Raw genomic sequence first — 20,724 nt, forward strand, 5'->3', positions numbered from 1 at the left:
AGGGTTTTATCAGCATAGTTTCTCCAATTTTATTAGACTCTCTCTGATTCACTTGGCACACTTACTTGTTTTCTAGGAATGTGATTAATATTAGGAAAGTATTTAAAAAAAAACTAGGTCATGATCTTCAGCACTCTAGTTTTAAAAAGCTGAGTGGCTATGCTGGAAGGGAGGAAGAGTAGAAAATGTCCCCTGCAACTTTTGAGCTCCTAGAGAGTTTATTACTTGAGTCAGCCTGGAATTGCCTAGTAGTCGGTCTACACAATCCTTTTGTTTGAAATTACACCTAGACAAGAATTATGCATCTTCTCAGCCAGTCATCATGATACCTATATATCACAGAGTGCCACTTTCACACAGGTAAACCTAAGATAGACATGGCTATATGAGGACAGAAAAACAAAATGACTTTAAAATTAGTATGAAGCCAGTTTTCCACTTCACTAAATCCATCACAAGAGAAGGGTGACATCTGACAAACAGTTATAAAAAGTCATCAACTCATGGATTGAGAAAATAAAGCCAATTTCAGAGCTCATTGCCAAACTAGGGCAACTTATCTTTATGTTGATACATTGTATGGGAAAACTTTCCATACGTACCTATTTCTTATATAAATATTTCTATATTGTTCATACTATACTAGGCAGCTGCTTAAGACCAAGGAATTCACTACTGAAAAGTGATATGCAGGAGCCCAAAGTTATAAGGTATGGTCAATATCATTATTCACGTCATTTGTTCGCTACAGGAAAGGGCTGTTTTCTAAGCATGTTCTGGTTACTCTATTTTTCATTGAAGAAAAAAAAATCATTCAACCTTAAAGACTCAAGAAACTCTTCCTGACTTTTCTGAAAAATTAGGAACAAAGCTAAATTACAGGTCAAACACCATGTACCATTCTGCCTATTAAGTTATACTAGAAGGGTTTTTATTTTGAAATTTTCCTTCAAATGTCTATTAGTTAGTGAGTATTAGAGTATGGTTGTAGTCAGAAAATTGCCTGTAAAAACAACATGAGCTATATATTCTCATTAGCTTCCGCATCAAAAGTTGCTCAGTTTAGATTTACAAGATAAAGTTGACACTGAGCTATGAAAATTCAGTCTTGGATCTGAAGGAGACAGACACTTTTCTGCCTCTTATACCAACACCAATAAAAGTTCTGAAGTCAGTAGCTTACTAACAAATTAATTGATGAGTGAGTAGAACAGAATCCAGTTGACATTGCCACAGGCATAGTGGTACTGCCAATGCTGAGGAAAAGACAATGTTACTACTTGAGCACATCAAGAAGTAGATAATCCTAAATAAAGTGTGATTTTATTTTATTGTATCAACTTTTGAGCTACCCAGAGGTCTTCCTCAGGTCTGGAAAAGGTAACACGCATGTCCCAGCTAAACACAAGGAGGAACAGGTTGTTTAGCATAAGTAGACCATTCAAGGTGAAGCGATCAGTTAACACTTCTGCACGATAGGACAAAAAGGGCGGGAGAGGGAAATTAGTGGATTACAGATTGTTGTAATAAATAACTCTCTCTAGAACACTCCTGCATGAGCATCAACTTCCTGGACACCACGATCAGCTTCAACAAAACTATCAATGACCAGATTTACCTTAAAAGATTTGTTAGTGTGTTTGGAACTGTGATGTGCAGCCAGTTGCTCAGATCCACTGAATATGCTCAGGAGAGCGAGTCCAGGATACGCACCTTAACACACTTAAAATCAATCTCACCAAACAAGGACACTTCACCAGAGAATTAGATCTCATCATGGAATGTGCCACCCAAATCCCCCAAGAGAACATGCCCCAATATGCTGGGGGGAGGAAAGGGAGCAGAACAGTATTGCAACCTCTCCTGTTTTTATCATGAGTCTCATGATAATTATTGTTCTTCGTAAAGCCCCAGCTCCTGGAGTCAAGTGGATATCTGATGATTTTAGCCTTCATTCTTAAAAAAAAAAAGTTTCTAGCCTTCTTGGCTGTGGAGAAAGCTTCAAAATGTGACCTGAGTGTACCCTAAAGGCTCAAAAAGCAGAAAGCAAATAAAAAGAACACCAAATCTATTATTTTTACATAATCTCATTATTTTTTGTGAGCCTGACTCATGATTTTTGAACGTTTGGAGTTGGCAATACTGAAAAACCTTCAGACTGCACACCCCTAAGATATCACCTATCTCATACAAAAAACCCATGAGGTATCATTAAACTACAACCTATATTCAATAGGGCTCCCCCATCCTGAAAGAAATCTTTCCCAAACCACCTCTTCTGGCCTTCAAACAACTCCCAAACTCCTCATCAGAAGCAAGCTCTGCACAGATCAGGACCCACCAACTCAAAGCGGCACCAGACCCTGCCAGAACAAGTGTTAATGGGCCACTTCACCATGAATGGCCATACTGGGTCAGACCAATGGTCCATCTAGCCCAGTTTCCTGTCTTCCAAAGGTGGCTGCTGCCAGATGTTTGAGGGAATGAATACAACAGGTCAATTATGTGTTAATCACTTACAAGGTGGGACAGATTGTTTAATGTATTTAGCTGTGACACTCTTAGGGCTAGTCCACACTAGAAGCACTACAGCGCAGCACCACTGTAGTGTGTGGGGTGAAGAGGCTCTCTGTTGACAGGAGAGAGCTCTCCCGGTGGCATAATAAAACCACCTTCCCAAGAGAGAGTACTGTGTCGGCAGGAGAAGCTTTCCCAACTACATAGCGCTGTCCACAGCGGTGCTTAGGTTGGTGTCAGGGAGGTGACTTATTCACACACTATAAGTTATACCAAACACAACCGGTACTGTAGACCAGCCCTGAGCATCTTTCCCAGCCCTGAAGAAGAGCTCTGCATAGCTCAAAAGGGAGAGCTCTCGCCCATTGGCATAGAACGTCTTCATCAGATGTGTTACAGCGGTGCAGCTGCACTACTATAGCACTGCTAGAGTAGACTAGCTCTTAGTTATTTAAGGTATGGTTACGCTTTGAAGTGCAAGTGTGGTCGCAGCACCAGCGCTGGGAGAGAGCTCTCCCAGCACTGCACGTACTCCACATCCTGATGGGGATTAGCTTGCAGCGCTGCAGCACTGTTTACACTGGGGCTTTACAGCGCTGTATCTTGCAGCGCTCAGGGGGGTGTTTTTTCCACACCCCTGAGCAAGAAAGTTGCAGCGCCGTAAAGTGCCAGTGTAGCCAAGGCCTTAGATTCTCTCCATACATTCTCTACATACATATACTTGTGCTATTCTGTTGTACTCTTTAGAAATTTTTTCCCCCATTTCCATTTTTTGTAGGATTCCTTTTTGATTTTCAGGTAATTAAAGAACACCTGATGCAGCTATACTGTCCTCTTACTAATCTGCCTCTCTTTCCTTTTCATCAGGATAGTTTGCTCTTGTGCCTTAAAGACTGTCTCTTTGAGAAACAGCCAAGCTCTAATTTCTTTTTCCCCTCAGATTTTCTTCCATGGGACCTTACCTAACAGTTCTCAGAGTTTATTAAAGTCTGCTTTTCTAAAGTCTATTGTCCTTATTCTGATGCTCTGACTCCTCCCTTTCCTTAGAATCACATCATCTGTGGTTTCACAATCACTTTCACCCAAGTTGCCTTCCTCCTTCAGATTTGAAAAGCTTGTCTCTCACGAGCAGAAGTTGGTCCAATAAAATAAAACAAAGCATCACTTTATTTAGGTGCATTAAAAGATATTACCTCACCAACTTTGCCTCTCTCATACCCTGGGACCAATAAAGGTATAACACTGCAAACAACATATTTTATATTTATTTGAAAACCCATGAATGATCTATGTTTAAAACCAATTAGTAATGATAAAGAGACATTGTGCTTGACCTTTATTTGTTGACATGAAGAACAATAGCCCATGATTAAGGTCTATAAATTGCATATTATGCAGCTGAAGGTATTAACCATATTGAAATGCTAAACACATTGAGTTGGGTTCACTCTGTGGAGCAATTAGTTTGACCCATTGTTGTTTTACACATGAAGAAATTTTTAGATTACCACTAAAGCTGCTTAACTGAATTACCTCTGCTGAGAGCCAATACAGTCATTCCCATCTGCTGCCACAATCATAGCACAGCACCTCATTTAAACAGTCTTTGTGGTGAGAAACTGATATCTTAATACAGAAGTGTTCACCCAGCAAATTTATAGCTGATTCATCTACTCTCTAGTCATACTTTTTGTTAAGAGGGGTGAGGGATTCTTTACTTTTCAGGAACATTCAGTAGATATGATCTGTGTGCATCTCTTGTTACAGTCATGAGAAGAGAGCCTGCATACAACATATACTTTCTTTGTGCTCGTATTCAACTGCTGGAGAAAGAGACTGACTCATTTCTGTCAAATAGAGATTTTTTTTATTGTAGTTTCAGCAAGCCTCCTATAATCTCTAGGGTGGGGAGAAAAAGCACCCAACCTCCTTTTATGACGTGTACAAAGAATTGAATATACATAATAGTTTGAAGAAACACTAATATATGTGGTCAAATCTCATTCATTGCAGCAATACATTTTAATTAAAAACACAAGGTTTTTCTTACTCACATATAAGAATCCAATTCACAAATCTTGTTTTAACCTGTATGGGTATATTCCTGCTAAGGTAACTGCAGCAGCTTTACTACTTATTTGCAAACAACCCCCCCCCCCGTTCTTTTTGGAACCTGGCTTCAGGCATTACTTTACATGATAAAGAACACTCTTGTTATCAGCTTGCAAAGCAAAAGAATTCTGTTCATTCAGTTAAGTGTATTACTCCTGAAATACCTTAGCCCAGGGGTTCTCAACCTTTTTCTTTCTGAGGCCTCCCCTCAACATGATATAAAAACCTCACGGCCTACATGTGCCACAACAACTGTTTCTCTGCATATAAAAGCTGGGACCAGCATTAGGGGGTAGCTAGCAGGGCAACTGTCCGGATCCTGCAAATCTAAATTATTCAGGCTTTGGTTTTACCCCTGGGGCTGAGGTTCAGGGCCGCGGGCTTCAGCCTTATGCAGTGGGTCTTTGGATTTTTGCCCTGAGCCCTAGGAACTCTGATGCCACCCCTGCTTGGTGGACCCTCTGAAACTTGCTTGCGGCCCCCCAGGGGGCCCCAGACTCCTGGTGGAGAGCCACTGCCTTGGCCTATGAATTACTGTTTAATGCTGGTCCTCAGTAAACCCCATATAAAAGTGGAGTCAAGAAATATAAAAGTTAGTATATATGTTGGGACTACATCCAGTCAGATACACACATATGGTTTGTTAACATGTACTGAAATCACATGCACGTAGTGCTCAATATCTTAGAAAGCAAGAGAGGTTCCTCAGAATAAGCACTACCTAGCCAGTATTGTTTTAGAGTTAGTCTATACTGCACACTACTTCCAGCAGCATGTAGAGTACATACATTATACCTGTGCTAGGCGGCATGCAAACAGAGATGGTGAGGCACTGCTTAGGCAAGTAAAGACGCACCTGAACCTACCCAAGACACACCTAAGCTGTGTATCCCCAGTCTGTGCTGTGATTTTTCCCAGTGCCGAAGCCTTTCCCTGCTGCAGGGAGCTACCCGGTGTCTTTCCCCACCATAGGGGAAGACTCTGGCAACAAGGAAAGGCTCTGGCAAAGTGAAGGCAGAGGGGAAAGGCTTCCGCAGTTCCCTGCTAGAGCCTTTCACTGACACCACAGTGTGGACAGAGTCTGGTTCTCATGCAGCGTGGAGCTACATGTACCCTACACACCACTGCCAGTTTGTTACCATCTGCCATGAACCAGCTCCAAAACATACATTTATGAGTCTGCTGTACTTACCAGCTTTCAGATGTCACCAGCCTCCCCTCAGAGAGAGACCTTTCCGTGTGAAGTATCTAGGAAAAACTCCCTCCAGCTGAGGAGCCCTTCTGGCATCAAGCAACTGGAATGCAGTCCTCTGCTCACGTCAAATCATTAACCTGCTTCTGCTTTTCTAACCACCACCTGTTCACCTTATCTGGAAAGAACACTTACCAGAAATCTGATCCCAGCTGTAGAGGCAGGCATGCACAAGCCATTGCAAAAAATAGCGCAGCTCAAACTTCTTTGGGTCAACGCACCCTGCCCTCCTGCACTTCCCAAAAGAAGTCTGTTCAAACTACAGCACCAACACTCCCCTCCCCCTACTTCCCCAACACACACTAGTACTGATACTAGAGCTGGTCCAATAACAATTCAAATTCATTTTCCACATTTAATGGATTTGTTTGTTCAAGGCCAGTTTTGCTACCCGTACGCATATTGCGTAGTACCTTATTTCACAAGTTGCACAACTGATTTAAACAAGGCAGAGTAAGACACTTCAGCATGAAGGTGGCGAAATTGGGCTTTGAGTATATAAATTAATAATCCACCAGATTTAACTAAAAACAGATACTAAGTCTCAGACTCTAAGGTCAGAAGGGACCATTATGATCATCTAGTCTGACCTCCTGCACAATGCAGGCCACAGAATCTCACCCACCCACTCCTGTAACAAACTCCTAACCTATGTCTGAGTTACTGAAGTCCTCAGATTGTGGTTTGAAGACCTCAATGCTGAGGGAATCCTCAGCAAGTACCCAGGCCCCATGCTGCAGCGGAAGGCGGAAAAACTCAAGGGCCTTGCGCAATTCTGCCCGGAGGAAATCTTCCCGACTTAAATATGGCAATCAGTTAAACCTGAGCATGTGGCAAGACTCACGCCCGCATCAGGAAGAATTCTCGTGCAGTACTAGATCGGGATCCATCTAATCCATCACAACCACTGGCATACTTACCTGTGTAATCAAAGATCAATATGCCAAATTAAGCTATCCCATCCCTTCCTAACTCATCAACTTAGTCTTAAGCAGATTATGTCTTTTTGCCCCCACTACTCCTGGAGGTGTTCAGAATTTCACTCTCTAATGGTTAGAAACCTTTGTCTAATTTCAAGTCTAAACTTCCTAGTGTCCAGTTTATACCCATTTGTTCTTGTGTCTACATTGGTACTAAGCTTAAATAATTTCTCTCCCTTCCTAATATTAATACCTCTGATATATTTATAAAGAGCAATCATATCCCCCCTCAACCTTCTTTTGGTTAGGCTAAACAAGTCAAGCTCTTTGAGTCTTCTTTCATAAGGCAGGTTTTCCATTCCTCGGATCATCCTACTAGCCCGTCTCTGAACCTGTTCCTGTCTTTAGCTAAATAATTTTTAAATGTATTTTAACAGCTGAGTCTTTAAAGGAAATGTACATACAGTCACATTGTGATTCCCTTCATTCCCACCCCTACCTAAAGAAGCCAGACAAGTGTTGCATATGGAAAGGTAGGGGAGCGGGTGGAATGGAAGGGGAAGAATTTCTTGAGCATTTTATACACACAAAGAGGCCTCAGTTTTCTCCTGTCACAAATGCGTTTTTAAACTAGCGAGCAGAGTTGGACAAATTGTATATAGCATAGTGGATTACCAAAAATATGAATGTATGCATTGGGTAGCCTATCCCCACTCAAGCTTTATGTTCTACATAATACTAAGACAAAAAAAAAAAAAAGTAGAGCAGCCATTATTTCTGTCCAGTTTTCTTCTCTTTTTCCTTAGTGAGTAGGTAAGGAAAGAGATGGGACACAGAGGGAAGCGTTTTGCTGGTGCTGGTCCAACAAAAACAATTACATTTCATACACTGAAGGACAACAGTTGAAAAATGGATTTTCCTCTGCAGCCAATTCTTTGTGAAATGCTGTTGCAATTGAGCACCTCTGACTTCTGCTGATCTGTAGCGCATCACCTAAACGTGTCCAGACTGACAAAGGACAATAGTCAAGAAGTGGGATGAAAAAGCTTATAGCATGCATGATAGACCTAAGGAGAAAATTCAATCAGCATAATTAACCAGCATAATTTGAATTTACAGTGGCACTTGTTATGTCTGTCTCTTTACAATGGGTTTTCAAATTGTGCTTTCACTGTACCTATTCTCACACCCTATTGTGCCTTGAGAAGGATTTGAGGATCCTAGAATACAGCATGTTTCAAAGATAATTTGCCTATTTTATCAAATGCACTGTGTCAAATGGATTAGCCCTTCTCACTGTATCCAATCTGAATTGCATTTGAAAGAAATGATGGTCAACTGGAGGGGGAAAAGTAAATGAATATTCTGGCCCTTGCAATGGCAGGTGTCAAACTACTGAAGCCAGTGACTTGGGATACTCACAAAATCAGTTTTAAAAAGACACTTTTCATTCTGCTTTATTGGAAGGATGTTTCAACAGTTGGGTTAGGACTGGGAAGCCCTGGGTTTAAGTCCTGCTTACTGAAGACTTCCTGTGTGACGTTGGGTAATCTTGTGACCTCTCTGTGTCTCAGTTCCTCACCTATAAAATGCGGATAATAGCACTTCTACTTCACAGATGCGCTGTGAGAATACACTAAAAATCCCAAGGTGCTCAGATATTACAACAATGGGGGCCACATAAGTACCTCAAATAGAAATAGGTCTATTTCGATATTCATACATAACTGAACATGCTCCTGGATTATTTTGCCAAAGAAATTCTGAAAGACTGTATGAAGCATTTAAAAAACAAAACAAAACTAATCTTTAAAAAGAGGATCAATGCTCCTTTTCCCCACTGTCATGTACTGTATGTTGCTCTATATGTATGCTGAAGACCAAGTGTTTTATCTGTATTGTTAAAAACCTGATCTGGTGAGACATGTATTAGAGCAATGAGAAGAGGGATCAGCAAAAAGCTGTTTAACAGAGTGGCTTAATAAAGGGAAAGTAGAATTGCCTTTGGAACATGTGAGAGACTCTTTTAGAAGAGGATGTTGTCTAAGGAGGTTTCCTGTACAGCTTCTTTCACTTGATGTTTTCTAGATTTACTTCTTCTGGAAAATAAGTTTTAAAGTCAGTGATATTCAAGACCTGAAAACCTTGCTGTGTCTTTTGAACCTTTTCTATTTTGAGTACCAGACTTCCTTAAAAAAAAAGGTTGAAACTAATCAGAATCCAGCTTCAGTGAGATTGTTTAATGGCAAACAGGAAATACTGAAGAGGTAAAATATTCATGACAATAGGGTTCATTTGCTATGTGTAGCTGCCAAATGTAGCAGCTCAGCTTTTAGCTGAGGCTCAGACTTGAAATAATTGCCAGATTTATGCTAGGATTTCGGGCTACAAATCATACAAGAGATAAGGAAAAATCCACAATGGACTAATTAGTTACATAATTAATAGAGAATAATTAAGAAAAGTGGCAATTTGTTATCACTCTCAAAATCACCTGCTGATAGATTTGCCCCAGCTGTTAAACCAGGAACAAAGTAGATCTCCATAATCATTATGGGGAATAAGAGCAGAAATCTGAGCAAGTCAAATTACAATAGTTAATTTTAGGGGAGAAAAAAAATACAAAAATCCTCAGAAATGGGCAGCTAACTAGAGAACCTTTAACAGAGCTCATTTGGTTTTGAAGTTATTTCCAGATTCTTTCCTTCTCTCTCAGATACACACACAATTGTTCTCAGCTCCATGAATAATAGGCTACCTTTCAACATTTCCCATACATCATGTTACAATGTCAGCCTTGAGAAAAGTGCAGGGAAGTACTTTCATTGCATTGCCACCGAGTTTAGAGCCACTTTCCAATCCAGTCACACACAAGTGACTATCTTTAGTTACACAGATGCAAATTAAAGGAAAAATTGGGCCCTTCAGCTCTTATTTGTGCCAAAGAGCCAACAAAATATGCTGAGAGGCAGATTTAAATATTTTTTTTTTGGTGTGTTCCTGCAGTTTTAGTCTAAAGATACCACCCGTGTTTACTATGAGACAGGGGTCATCTTTTAGGGAATTTGGAATTAGAACTATTCTTGCAGAAATAGCAACAATGCAGCCCCTAATAGTGGCAAATATCAGTGGACACTACTAGTGTTTATTTGTACAGAGCACCAGAGTACTCAGGCTGTCACATTAGCACTCTTTTCTTATACACTTTTTCCATACCCTAGTCCTGATCCTGCAAACATCTACATGTGTGTTTAACTTTACTCTTGTGTGCAGTCCCATTAACTTCAAAATTAAGTATGCATATGTTTGCAGTACTGGCACCTGAGTACCTAGGCAGTACTCTGAATGGACTCAAATTCTAGGGAACATTGGTTATTGTATTATCCCTTACAAATCTGGAGTAGGTGGGAGCAAGAATAATTACAAGGCTAACAGTTGATTCAAACCACTGGTAAGACTCTGTAAACTTTTTTTTAATAAAATATTCTTGTATTAATGGCTGCTAGTTATATGCTAAGTGGAGCCTTATTTTCACCTTATGACCACACTGATTAGTGTGATACAAGTAGGTAAGGCTGCAATTAAGTGAGAAAGTCAAAATGAATTTTTAATAAAGTTTACGTAGTTGCATATTTAAATTAATAGGCATCATAACAAATTCAAACTTGGAATGATCTCACCCACTGGTGTCAACTCATGGTTTTATTGCAAGTCTCATGCTCTTTGGAGTTTCTCTTAAAGCACCATGGAATCACGGTTATTACATGAAAATCTCAGTTACTTATTTTGAAAGTGATCACTTCTAGGATTCACATTATCCAGATCTTCTCTGCAGCCATGAGGGCTAGAAGCTCAGATGGCACAAGGCAAATAAAAAGAATCCCACACTTAACTTTTTAATTCAATCTCACAGTATTTTGGTGTCTCACTCTTGATTTTTGAAGGCTGCAATACCACTGGCCCTGTAGCAGACTGGTTAGAGCTGAAAAGGACTCTGCACTTCTTGATGGAACTGAAATACCTCTGTGGTGAGCTGTACTATGAAACAGTAAAAGAAATGTAAAGCGCATCCATTTGAAAATAAAAGTGGTATAGATGGACCCAACTGAAAAATGTCACTGGGGAAGTGGGGGGAGGGAAGACACCTCAAGAGAACTTTTGTTTAAATCTACAACAGTGGCCTACTGGCCCATAAATGCCAGTTACGCCAATGTCATTAGCTACAACTATTCATTTCCTACTCACATTAAACCAATCTTTGATTAACTATTTTTGGCTTCACAGTTACTTACTTGAGTCCTGCTGAAGTGTCACATACTGCACAGATAACTGTGGCATTTTAAGCACAAACAAAAAGAAGATTATTCCATCACAGAATCATCATAATGTGCTCTTTTCATGCAACATGAAGCCAGACTCTGTTTCTAGGCTAAAACTTGCTTCCAAGTAGTGTTTTTGTTTTAAACTGACACTTGGGAGAATCTGTGTATATAAAATGTATTAATTCCATTTGGTTTTATGAACTATTTCTGACTGTAACCTTTGGATGGCATTAAAACACCCATTTTATAGCAGAAGGCAGACCAGCTCCGAGTATCTGAAATAGGGCCAACAAAAGTGAATAGCCCGTCCCTAGTGGAACACGGAGGTGCTACTATCAGAACTATTAACTCTGTCTGCAGTCCTACCTAGGGGTTGGAGAATGGGAAATCCCTAGTGGAGGAGGAAAGAAGGAAGAGATGTCAGACCCTACCGAGCAAGAAGGGGGCAAACCATCACCAGAACCAAAAGACTGAGCAAGAGGAGTGAGGGTCAGAGGGACCTGCCCCCCCCCCTTACAAACACTGACCAAACCCCAAAAGACTAGAGGGTTAAGGATAGTGGAGAGAGGGGTTTAAATTCAGGTTTCTGTTGCTTTGCCTAAATCTGTGTATCTTCTGCTTTCTGTGGCTATGTCTAGACTTCGAGCTAGAGATGTAAATTCCAGCTTGAGGAGAGACACTGGTGCTAGCTCTGAACGAGCTAGTGGCTGGCAGGTGGGGCCATACCACAGAGGCTATACATTACTTTTAGCACACTAGCTCAATCAGAGCTAGCACAGCTATATCTCCTTCAACATTACCTCTAGTTCAAAGCCTAGATATACCCAAAGCATAAAGTGTGTGTTTAAGCCTTTACAAAAGCTATCTTCCTCACTTTAATGGTCACGTGGTCCCCAAGGAGTTAAAATTGTGCACTGAAGTGCACACAAGGTTGGAGCTGGAGGGGGAATGGGGGACTGTGCATAAACTGCTGGAGGAGGGGTTCAGCACTGGTCTTGAGGCTTAGGGCAGCTGGACTGCAGGGTCCCACCCTCCAAGGAGGGGGTGCCAGACAAAGTCTATACGTGGGAGCGTGCCTAGAGGCCAGAACTAGAGATAGTTTCTGGACACTGCTCAGAACCATTTGGCTTGCGAGCAAGTAGGATCCAAGGATTGGGTCCAATTAGAAGAGCCCGAGGATCATTCACAAAAGGGGATCTGTCAGGGTTACAACAAACAAAACCCAATAACCCCTTGGCAATGCACAAAGGATTCAACTATAGGGGAACAAACCTAGAGACTAAGGGGAAATCCAACCTCTATTCATGTCAGACACAGTTATTTTATACTATTCTTGCCAATGTGTGTGTAATTTCCATTGACGTCAACAGGAGGTGCCCAAGTACATATTCAGGAAAGGCTATACCTGTGAATTTGGTGCACTTTCATGTAAGAGGCTTGGGAGTTAAACCCTAGGATTTAATTCAGTAGGCCAGGGCTTTCACCCCTTGTCTTTAATCCACCACAACAAATGACTTGGGGAACTTGTGCTGTAGTAGTAACAACACAAAAGCAATATGCTTCCTGAACAGGTTCCTTTTATTTTTTCCAAACCATACACTTATTTTTGGTAACATCCGAACTTCTCATGTTGCCTGCACATTGGGTTAGCTAAGAGGAATAGTGTTTTACATCCACGAGCCAGTTTCAACATTGTAGGGATGCAGGTAGTCCAGGAACTACTACTACCATTGCCTCTTCATTTCCCACCTTCTACCAAACATTCTAAAAGGAAGTGACTAAATGGTCAAAATAATAAAAATATGCCATGTTTGGATGCAAACCTCCCTCTCTTACTAACCAGTCATTGATGACTTCATTAAGGGCTAAATCTTTTTTCTCCTAGAAGTTAGCTTTATGGGTTTGATGGGGGAAATTCTACAGTCTGTGTTAAACAGTAGGTCATATTAGAGGATCATAATGGACACTTCTGGCCTTTTACAAAACAAAAAAGCTTAATCAACTAAAGAGTGTTGTGCTGTTAGCTTTTGGTTATTTTAGTCCTAAATGCTGAAAAACAAAAAACAAACGGGAAACAAATATGCATACTTAATGTTTAAGAAAAGCCGTCTGTAACAAATATACCAAGGACAGACTATGTCTCAAATTCAGTCAGGGTGTGATTCCAATAGCGTAAGTGTTTTAAGTAAAGTTGGATGCCTGTAGTGCTGACAGGACCATTAAGACTTAGGATACCAAAATCTGCATTGTTGTTACTTTCACACTACTCTGAGTTGCTTCAATGGGAGGTATGTGCACGTATATCTGCAAGCAGAATTTAGTCTATGGTGGTAATAATCTGCAAAATAACTGCAGAATGGGAAATTGTATAGCCAACACAAAGTTCCAGCATGGTTTCCCATAAAATAATTGCTAGTACATTCCTCAAATTGTGTGGAGAGAAAAAATATTTTGAGGAGAACTTCACCCTGTTCTCCCCAGCTTGTTTTCAGATCTTACACTGATCAGAATTTGTTTGATTATTCACGAAATACAGTACCAAAAAAGAAAAATCCTGTGCATAGCAGGGAAGTCCAATATATGACAAGCTTTAGGTCACAATGGCCTCCACTGTGTCTAGTACTGTAATTGCTATCTGCATTAACTAATGCCCATTTTAGTTTTCCCTGAACACATCACATAGCAATCAGATATTCAATCACTACAATCCAATCAACCTTAATGCGGTGGGTGACTCACACCCAGGAGCAAGGAAAGCAGATGCCCAAAGGTAATTATACATTTCCAGAGGCAAGAAAGAGAATCAGGGCACTGTTTATTTTGTTCAGAGCCCTCAGCCTCTATTAGATTCACTGTTTTAACACAGACATCCCTTAAAGCACTGCACAGCACGTTACTGAAGTCTCCTTTATTTCATCCCCTGCAATAAGCAGCAAATTTTAAAAGAGCCCATAAAGTATTATTTGAATAATGGATCACATCCATTTGACAAGCTGAGGAACAGCAGCAATAGAGGGAAATCACAATCTTTTCTGCTAGACTTTGCAAATACCTTGATGCAGCAATACTATACAGAATGCAGGTGATCTCAGTTCTCTGAAAGCAAGACAGGGATATAACACAATACTGCAGAATCTAACACTGCTAACATGTAAGAGCCTGGCATGCAATCCTATACTATGGGGAGGTAAGTGAGGCAGAGGTGAGCCAGTAATTTTTTACTCAGAGGAAGAGAACCAAGATAAGCACATGCTACGTAGAATCGGCCCTCCTCCCAACCAGACTTTTTAAAGAAACAAAACCCCACACGTTCCTGTCATACATAAATATGAACTCTTTCCTCTAAAAATTGAAAAAAGCCATTGATGACAGTAAACAATCACTGGTCTATGTGCTTTGAGCAGTGTCTCAAATTATCTACCCTCAAACGTATCCTCTCGAGTTAGCCTACCTACCTTGATTGAGAGTAGCCACACTGCAACATTGCACTCAGACTGCACAGAACGACTGGATTAGAAACTGATCGCTCTGTGAACTTGAGCAATAGCCTATATCCTTTAATAGGCCAGCCAACTCAAATCAAAAGCACCGCCACACTTAAGTTAAGGGTTTACTTGTGTGGTCGGAACTCAAGTGAGAGGCAACACTAGAGTTCTAGCTCAAGTTAACTTTGCAGTGAAGACAAACCCTTAGCTGTGATCTTCATAATCTAGGATTAACCAGATTTCTACAGGCCAAGATTTCTCAACACATAGGCCATGACCCAAAATTAGGTCCCCAAAACATGTCAAAGGGTCCCACAGCTCCAGTCTGATGGAGTTGGCTGGGCTTGACTAAAGGGGGCCAGCTGGGCCAAACTTGAGTGAGTGATGCTGCAAACCCCACGTACCAGGTACAACACCCAAAGCAGAGAGTCAAGACCAGACAGCTATGTGGGACTGGAACCACAGGAGCTCCCACTGCAGGGTTAGTGCAGAGTGGGCTCTGCAAACACCCACTAGGGTCTGCCACCATACTGGAAGCAGGACCTGACTCCCCACCCCCAGGGTCCGTTTACTGGGTCCTGACAGGCCATCAATATTTATAAATGGGTTCTGAGCCCAAAAAGATTGAGAACCACTGCTGCAGATCATACGCCCTACAATTTGCAGCCACTCCTTTAAAATCTCTAAGTTTCCAGTACAATTTTGTTCAGCTTTGAATTAAATGTCAACTTCTAAATAATTTGTACTGGTTCCTTAGGTAGTCACTTAAACCAGGTTTCAGTTTAGTTTTAACAATCAGACTGGCACTAAACGCATCACTATGAGTTACTGTGGCTCAGTTAGTAGCACATTTGCCTAGAAGCTGGAAGGTCTTGTATTAAAAGCCCACATCTGGATTTCACCTTACACCAAAGGCTGATGTGCACTACAATCCTTAAGTGGGCGGGGGGGGGGGGGAAGGAGAGAAGAACGTGACTATTAGGAGGTGCTATTTTTCATTCACAACAATGAACTGGAATACTTACCGCCTGTCTATATACATTAGAGTCTATGATATGTCTCCCAAAGGCTAGATATAACCTACAATGTTCCCTACCTGAACAGATTCTAATGCCCAGGCCGGTGCAAGAACCATTGAGTGCACAGTGGTTACTCCAGTTCCTGACTCTGCTCACTAACACCACACAAAAAACTTACTAGTTTATGAAGAGCTTTTAAATACCAGCCGTATACAAAAAAAAGTCTAAAATGTGCTCTGATCTCTTCATAGTCTTCCATACAAGCCCATGGCACATGGGTAGTTTTTCTATTTGTCTGACACCCAGACACAGTACTTCTGATGCTATGAATGTTGTGAGAATTCTCCCAGCCCCTTACAGTAACCTTAAATAGCTGACACATTTTTCAAATGCCTGGTACGAGACAAATATTTCAGTATTTTATGATTCAATGCACACAATACCTGACAGGATGCAGTTAGGTAGGGAGGCTTCCTCAAGATCCAGCTAGCATTTTATGAAATGTAGACTGTACAAGATCTGGCACCCTTCCTATCATGCCAACACCCAGCTTTGCAATGCATTATGTTGTGCCTGAAAGCTAAAGTCTATGTTTGCAGAATAGGAGCTAGCCTGAGTCACACTTTTCCCTGGGCAAAAATAAAGGAGAAAATTTCCCAAGTGACAATGAAAAGAAGCCAAACCGGCTGCTCATTTAGTTGATGTGGTCTTGTGATCCAGACACAGGGAGCATAGATTTCATCTAGGGGCTGACAGTGGTGTAGTTGCCTAGGTGTCTAACTGCAAGATAGGGCCTAACATCCTTTGTTGCCTTGGAGATGTCAATGTAACCTATCTGTGTCCATTTCCCTACTTGTAAATGAAGATGTACTTAATACAAGGATGTTGTGTGGACTGCATTTAGGAAGTAAATATATAGGACTTCCTATTCAGATTGATATATTATTATTCTCTTAGACTTGATATTGTTCTTGCTCAAGTAAAAAAAAAAGTTAGCCCTTGCTCACTATTCAGTTTCTCCATTTACTCAGTGCAGCAATGAACAATGTCCTCTGACTGCAACGGTGTCACTATGGAAAAGTTATAATAAATTCAGCTTAACAGCATCACTCATAAGGTGCAGATTGAGGCAGTATGTTAGAGTAGCAGTTGTCTGGTTGCCTACACCTGCAATCCCTTTCTGACCTCATTCACTTGATCTCTGGCCTCTTCTGCTTCAAATTTCTCCCAGCAAAAACTTACTTTTAACACAAGGCCTCTTAACCCACCTCTCCCCGCTGAAATATTGTAATAAGTGAAAATGAAAGACCCACAGAACTACAAGAGGAACGCCAACCACCACCACTTAGTCACATTTTTCTTGATTCCCATCCCTCATCTCTTGACTTCTCCATGTCTATTTGGAGAGTAGCTCCTTCCGGTAGGGACCTTACTATTTGTCTTTAAAGTGTCTACCACACTTTGGACGCTATAGATGTAACATACAGCGCCTTTAAGCATAAGCATCCCCATAATCATCGAACATGACAAGTTTTTATGTATGATATTGCAGTGTATAGGAATCAAGCCATATTTCTTAAATAGTTTGTGAGCCCCCTAGTGGCTCTCATGGTCCTTTAGGTTTCAGAAGCCACCAGAGCGGTGGTGTGCAAATGTGTAGCAAGGCCTTGCACATATACAGTCAGTCAACAGGATTACTGTGTTCATGTGTTTCCTTCATACTATATATGTTGTGTAAGGAACAACCAGTGGGGAGGATAAGAAACTAATCCAAGAGTGTAGTAAGAAAGAGGGTAACTGCAGAGGGTTAGTAAAAGTGCAAAGGAAACTATAGCCGCTGAGAGAATTAGCTGCTCATTTGGAGGAACACAAGAATTACTATCCAAGTCCTATACCAGGGATGGCCAACCTGTGACTCGGGAGTAGCATGCGGCTCTTCAGAAGTTAATATGCAGGGTTCCTTATATAGGCACCAACTGTGGGGCTGGAGCTACAGGCACCAACTTTCCAGTGTGCCAGGGGGTGCTCCGTGGCTCTTCCACAAGCCCTGCCCCCATTCAACCCCTTCCCACTCTCTCTCCTGAGCCTGCCATGCTCTTGCTCCTCCCTCCCCTCCCCTCCCCCCAGCCTCCTGCAAGCCACGAAACAGCTGATCCGGAGGTGCTGGGAGAGAGCTGGAGGTGCTGATCAGCAGGGCTGCTGGGAGCAGGGCACGGGAGCTGATGAGGAGGTTGCTGATCCATTACTGTGGCTCTTTGGCAATATACATTGGTAAATTCTGGCTCCTTCTCAGGCCCAGGTTGGCTGCCCCTGTCCTATACACAAAATATGAAAATCCCCCTCCCACTACAGAAACCCTATGCAAAATCCTTCAAGCAAACAAAAAGAGGAGGTTTAAAGGCTTTAAAAAAAAAAAAGTTCTTCTCTGGTAGCAGTAGCAAGAGCACTAGCATATCATATCAACCTGCTCATAAACAACTTCTTAAAATTCCAGTGCAGCCACTATAACTGATCATGAGTTGTATAAAAAGTTTGTTCGCATGAGGTTCACATGTGCAGGCAAATCTGAGTTGACAGTTTCCCTTTAACATTGTACTTTAAGTTTAGGGGGTGGCAACTGGCATTTCAAGCCTGAATCTGTGTCAAACAGCAAATTAACATACAGAGTGTGTTGCTTATCAACAACAGGTGAGTTTCTTCCTTTCTTATAAGGAGTAGCGCTCTGAGGCATGAGGCATAGTGGAAGTATCACCAAGGATGGAGTCCCATGTTTACTGCTTCTAGAGTTTCCATGTTAGATGTGCTCAATATACAAGTTTAAAGAAAGGATTTTTCCAACAAGCAAGCCCAGCACATTCAGGCTGGGCTTTCAGAGCCAAGCTGGCTCCTTTCTCCCCACCCCCACCCCCCAAATCACCACCAGTAATAATTAAGCCTGCAGAACCTTTAAGTGACACCTGTGTAACACTCCCCTTAACTGCACAGGTGTGACTGATGGAAATTTAATAAGCAAGCCTATTCAGGAGGCATGAGATTAAACAGAATCCTCAGATCATTTTGTTATAGCCATGTTGGCTCTGCAGAGCCAACAGAGAATCCAATAAAAATGTGTCATCAAAAAAGTCAGAGACAACACTGAATGCATAAATGGAGCATATCTACAGAGTATGATGGTGCTATTTTGTCCATAGTCTTTTCTCAGTTCCAAACCAGACACTGCTGTACAGGCTCACTAACCAGGACCTGCCAAGTCTCTCTCACTGAGAATTAAAAGGCTCAGATAACTCAATTTTTGACCCTCAAAAATTAGTTCTTGCAGAAACAAACACTTTTGGAAAAAACAACCAACACACCTAAGACTTTTTTTTTACCCCAAAGAGAATTTTAAAATCCAAATATCCCCATGTTAATCTCCAGAGAAAAAATACCTAATCTACTTTCATTGCCTAAACAGAGCAAACCACCACCAAAACCAGAGTGAAAAGTTATTAACACCCCACAGTGTTAGTCATGACAAGATAGAAACATTTAAAGATATTATTGTATTAGGTTATTATTGACCCGAGAGCCAAAATTCCAGCTTCACCAGGAGGGATTCATTAGCCCCCGTAATGTCAGAGCCATTCTGAAGTCTTGTCATTTGGTGAAGCAGGCTTTTGCTTGTGTTTTTCCATTTTTATTAGTTATTGGTATGACCCTAGCCCTTCGGAGCCCTAGTCTTGAACCCCGTTGTGCTAGGCGGTGTACAAACAGAATAAAAAGGCACCTTGCTTGCAATCAGTGAGACACTGCAGACCTCAACCAGTCAGTGCGGAAGGAGAAGCCAGACAAAAGGACAGAGGCGGTCGGGCCGGCCAGGCTCGGCGCTGGGGGAAAAAAGGGGAGGCGCGCGGGGCTTGTTACCTGCTGCTTCCTTCCGAGCCCCCTCTCCTGGCGGTGGACAGAGCCTGCCTCTTCCAGTGGGGCCAGCAAAGACCAGGGCCGAGCTGTGCAGGGTCGGGTTGGATTTCCTCCGGATCGCCGTCCGCCTGAAGTTAGTGCTCTCCGCCCCGCTCATCCTGCCGGCGCGAGGAGGCGGCAGCTCGCGCGCCCCGGCTGCTCAGCGCCCCGGGCACAGCAGGGCTCGCATCGCGCTCGGGCTAGCGCAGAGGGGCTGCAGCCCTGGCGCTGGGCTCGGGGCCGGCAGCGGAGGAGAGCAGCCCGCGGTCCTGGAGCGCTGCGGAGGCCGGGCTAGCAGGAAGCCAGCGGTGCAGGGACCCTCCCCGGCAAAGCGCGCCCGCTCCCTGCACTGCAGTTACTTCTAGCGCTTGGCTCCAGGCACCCTCTGCACCAGCCCAGCGAGCGCAGCACCGCCCTGGCTTTGTAACTCCGCCTCCCTCCCGCACCTGCCAGGTGAGTCCTGCCTTAGCCCAGCACCGTCCCCCGGGAGGCAGCCACGTCGCAATGGAAACTCCGCAGCTCCTCCCCCTCCGCCAGCAACTTCTCAGCGGCGGCCTCTGGCTCTTCTCTAGCTGCTCCGCTTGCCCCCTTCCGCGTCCTCCACACCCCTCGTCGGTTCCTCCTCACTCCCAACTTTTTGATGCACTCGGGCAACCGCCATTCTCTCAGTACCTGCTCTGAACTCTCCGTCCCCGTCTCCTTTCCTGCACCACTAGCCCAGTGTTGCTGCAGCTGCAGTGCCGCGGTACACACCCTGCCCAGGTAAACCCTTTGATCCTCCAGCTAGTAAACACAACAGCTCTTGATTCGGTGTCAGCTAACTTTCAGACTCCGCTGGTCTCCAAACCTCCCCTCCACTGGCACCAAGACACAAAAGGACACTTGTCTCCTTCCTCCCGGCTACAACTCCGCAAAGTTCCCACCCGCAGAAGGGAGACGCAGGCGCCTGAGATAGCATCGGCTTCTGTTCCTCCTGATTTATGTTCTGCTTCCTGGACTTGCCTGTTCCTTTCTCTGCTGATGCGCTGGCTTCCCTAGAGAAGCCAGAATAAGCATGCATGAACATGCATGTACCGGGTACACTGTACCCACAATAGCATCATTGGATTGGGAGGCTCTTAGATCAAGTGAAACCTGTCTGATATGGGTATTGAGAGC

At 42.7% G+C, this 20,724-nt stretch overlaps 1 protein-coding gene across 1 annotated transcript in view; it reads right to left on the reverse strand.

Annotated features, from left to right (window-relative positions):
• The window catches only part of FGD4 (FYVE, RhoGEF and PH domain containing 4), a 222,916-nt gene extending 203,283 nt beyond the window's left edge, over positions 1 to 19,633 (reverse strand). Inside the window, exon 1 of the mRNA XM_032778924.2 lies at positions 19,531 to 19,633. The gene's annotated coding sequence lies outside the window, so the exon portion shown is untranslated. The remainder of the gene's footprint in view (positions 1 to 19,530) is intronic.
• Between the last annotated feature and the right edge of the window lie 1,091 nt (positions 19,634 to 20,724).

Source organism: Chelonoidis abingdonii, chromosome 1 (genome assembly GCF_003597395.2).
Source record: "Chelonoidis abingdonii isolate Lonesome George chromosome 1, CheloAbing_2.0, whole genome shotgun sequence".
In the NCBI taxonomy this organism is placed as follows: domain Eukaryota; kingdom Metazoa; phylum Chordata; order Testudines; family Testudinidae; genus Chelonoidis; species Chelonoidis abingdonii.